Genomic DNA, 3,970 nt, shown 5'->3' on the forward strand with positions numbered 1-3,970 from the left:
AGGCTGGCCAGCAGTCAAAAGTGGCTGTTATAAAGGCCATGCACTATAACTCAGGTACTTGAGTTTAAAAACCTCTAAAGTTTTCCTTATTTTACACCCAGTCCTTATTTTACACCAAGTTCTAAGACAGTTTCTATTTGTGTCCTCTCCAGTTCACAAAGGATTCATAGAAGGTGTGGTGATGGTGGTGGTGGTGATGGTAGGGAGGGGCCTGCCACCCACCAACATTTAGACAAGAGGGCAACTTTATTTGTTGTTTGTTTGTTTATTTATTTATTTATTTATTTATTTATTTATTTATTTTTATTGGAGTTCAATTTGCCAACATATAGCATAACACCAAGTGCTCATCCCGCCAAATGCCCCCCTCAGTGTCCATCACCCAGTCACCCCAACCCACTACCCACTTCCCTTTCCACTACCTAGAGGACAACTTTAGCTGAAAGTTGGCAAGAGGAAAAAGACAAAAAAAAAAGAAAAAAAAAAGAAGAAAGAAAGAAAAGAAAACTACATATGCCCATAGCCATGGCCATGCATCTGTTCCTTCAGGTACACCAAGCACATCCATGTTGATTGAGTGGAAAATCCTATAAAAGCTATGCAGCCCCTTGGCCTCAGCACACCCTTGGACTGGCTGCATCTATGATTTTCCTGGTGTTTTGCCCATCACACTCCATGTCATACCTGGTGCTTTGCCTCACACATCTTGTGCTTGTGCTGGGCTCTGAACTTACATCTCTGTACAACACTTTAGGGTTTGTCCTTTGTCTCCTCCCACAGCAGCCAAGAATCTCCGGGTGCAACCCCATCCCATTCCCAGGCTGTCCTGGTTCTCTAGGCAGGCCAGGTCATTAGACAGCCTGCTGAGAAAGGCAACAGTTAGTCTCAGTCTTATAGGGGGAAGGAGGGTGACCTCACTGCCAGAAATGTCCAGGAGTGACACATGATGGTAACCCAGAAACATGATCCCTAGTCATAGCGAGGCATGCAGTTGTGTTTAAGATGGGATGGTAGAAGGCCAGCGATACTGCTGCTAAATAAAAGTGAAAAAACAAAGAAATGTTGACTTATAAAGAAATAATTTTCTATTATTTGGCTTCTGCCCAGCCATATTTGATATTACAGAGGTATCATGATCTCTGTGTGCCATTTTAGAACCTGTAGGCTTCTCCATGGTGTGGGACCTGCCAGAGGCTGTGCAGCTGACTGCCAAGCAACATGCTCCTGCAGCCTGGATCAGAGGATCAGAGTACAAGCGTGTGTGTACATGTCTGGGTGTGGGACACCTGATATTTGGGGTCCTGCTGGTTGCAGGGTCCTTGGATCCTGAAGGAAAAAGCCTTGGATATACTAGGAGAGACAACAGCAGATGGTGGGTATGAAGACAGGGCTGGGAAGGGTTGTCAAGGAGTCCTTTATGAGAAAACCTCAGGGCACAGACTGGGGGCAGATGCACTGGGAAATGCAGAAGCCCATATTCCATCCTTAACTGTATTCAATATCCACAGGCTGGAGGTGAAGTGCATTTTCAAAGAGGTGAATAAGGTAATCAAGGCAATTGACTTCTGTTCCTTGGCAGCAAGCAGGATACTGTGCCAGGATAAACAGCACTGACTGTAGGAGACAGGGAGGATTGCAAAGGTGGTTGAGCCTTCCCATAGAGCCCAGCTCGGAAGCCTGTAGGCCTTTGCTGCAGGCCACCATACTCAAGAACAGGTGCTCTGATTCTCTTCTATGACCGGTGTTTGTAGGCATACCAGAGTCCAGCCTGTCTCCGTGGCTGAAATACAAGCTGGAGCCAGTGCACTCATATAAGAAGGAACTCCAGTTGGATTAGGGTAGAGGTGTTCTAGACTTTGTGGTTTGTTTGTTTTTGTTTTTTGTTTGAGAAGGCCTGTGAAAAATAGGTAGATTAAAAGGACTTCACTGTAATTTTGCCAAATTAGGTCATTACAAAAAAATCCACTATTGCTAACCATAGTTAACATTAATTCAAAGAAAGGGCATTTTAAACACCAAGAAAAAGAAAATAATATCTCAGAATAAAGCATAGTCTTTTTTGTTGACTAAACAGATTATATTTTTGATGTTTTTCCTTTTAAAAACACTTCTCCAAAGGATCACTGGAAGGTTCATTGTGACCCAGGACAGCAAGAGGATTTCAGGCTGTCTCAGATTCAAACCACCTGGCCTCAGAAAATTTACCTGCCTTTGGGCCTTAACCTTTTTGAGTATCTTTGGGTTGTCCAAAGAAAACTGAAGCAACAGGGTGTGTGCGCCTGTTCATGCCATGTGTGCATGCATGTGTTCCAAAGGCAATCTGCTGGCAGAAGCCTGTCTTGATGAGATTCCAGCTTTGTTCCTGTAAAAGCCTTCAACTGATTGGATGAGGCCCACCCATACCATGCAGGACGATGTGCTTTACTCAAAGCCCACCAATTTAAATGTTAATGGCAGCTAAAAAGACACCTTTACAGAAACACTTAGAATAATATTTTGTCAAATATCTGGGCACTGTGGCCTAGCAACATGTAGCATTATCCATCACACTGATCTCAGTTTTCTTAAAAATGAAAATAATAATCCTTTTCACATAGATTGGTTAACAGGACTTGATAAAATGGCAAACCAAGGCTGCACCAGAAAGACTGACCCAGCCTCTGAGGCCCAGCTGCACGCACTGTCCCGTCTCTAGACTCCCTGAGCCCCTGCAGACAGGCACTAGCCTCTGAGCTCTGGAGAGTGGAATTGTGTCTTCCTCCCAATAAGCCCTCCCAGAGGCCTGCCCCAGGTGCCTCAGCAAGCTCTGTGCCATGACTCCCTTGTGCTGTATGGGACAGCCCAGCTTCTCCACCTGATGCCGTGCTCCTCTCTGCCAGCAAGACCTTGGTATCTGGTCAGTATGTGGAGAGTGGCTGAAGAACCAGATAAATTAGGGGATTTTAGGTGGAATTTTGGGACTCCATCTGGGGCTTTATAAGAGCTAGACTCTTCCTTTGCACCAGCCTGTTGGTGCCTACTCCTGCCCTCACTGTAGGCAAGAGGGCTTGTGCTCTGTGTCCTGAGCAGTCATATTCACCTCTCACACGTCCCCTCCCCTGGGTCCCACAGCAGCCTTTGTCACATAAAGACACCAAGTGTTTGCTCCTGCTCACCTTCTGTAGCCACCATCGATTTCAGGAGTCCCATCCAGGCTCCTGCAGAGCTGCTCAGGTCAGGCTGCTTTTGGCCTTGCAGAGGCATGGCAACCTGATTCATCTCAGGGGAATTTCCTCTGCTCCCCAGAACCTCCAGGCACCTCTTCATGATCCAAGACAGCTGCTTTGTGTTGGTCAATAACTTGGCTTTCTGTTTTACTGGAACTTCTGTTTCCCACCTGGCTTCTTTCACTGGCACCACAGCACCACAAACCCCCTCTCCATCTTCACCAAGTGTCCACATCTCCCTGGGAAGCAGATGGCATCATTTCTCTCTGTTGCTGTCTCTTAGAGCCCTAAATGTCAGTGATTGTCCACTCTTCCCTCTCCATCTGGGAACAAGCAGCCTCATGTTGAAGGCAGTTCCTTCCCCTTCCCTCCCACGTGGTCCTTGCTGTTTTGCTGAGCATGGTGTGATGAAAAAGAGAATATCTGGGGCGCCTGCGTGGCTCAGTGATTGAGTGTCTGCCTTCGGCTCAGGTCTTGATCCTGGTCCTGGAATTGAGTCCTGCATCGGACTCCCCACAGGGAGCCTGGTTCTCCCTCTGCCCATGTCTCTGCCTCTCTCTCTGTGTCTCTTATGAATAAATAAATAAAATCCTAAAGAGATAGATAGATGATAGATAGATAGATAGATAGATAGATAGATAGATAGAGACAGAGAGAGAGAGAGAGAGGGAGAGAGAATGTCTGTGGGTTTGGATAAAGTGATTCCTGTGGGACTTTAGAAGCATTGCTTCACCTCTTTGAACCTCAGAGTCCTCCTGTCATAT

General features: G+C 46.2%; 1 long non-coding RNA gene across 1 annotated transcript; it reads right to left on the bottom strand.

Annotated features, from left to right (window-relative positions):
* Positions 1-253: 253 nt before the first annotated feature.
* LOC125753012 (uncharacterized) lies at positions 254-3,575 on the bottom strand. Its single transcript, XR_007403809.1, has 2 exons — positions 3,156-3,575; positions 254-1,894 (listed from the first exon to the last, which is right to left on the bottom strand). It is a non-coding gene; the product is annotated as an uncharacterized LOC125753012 (long non-coding RNA).
* Between the last annotated feature and the right edge of the window lie 395 nt (positions 3,576-3,970).

Source organism: Canis lupus, chromosome 19 (assembly GCF_003254725.2).
Source record: "Canis lupus dingo isolate Sandy chromosome 19, ASM325472v2, whole genome shotgun sequence".
Classification (NCBI taxonomy): domain Eukaryota; kingdom Metazoa; phylum Chordata; class Mammalia; order Carnivora; family Canidae; genus Canis; species Canis lupus.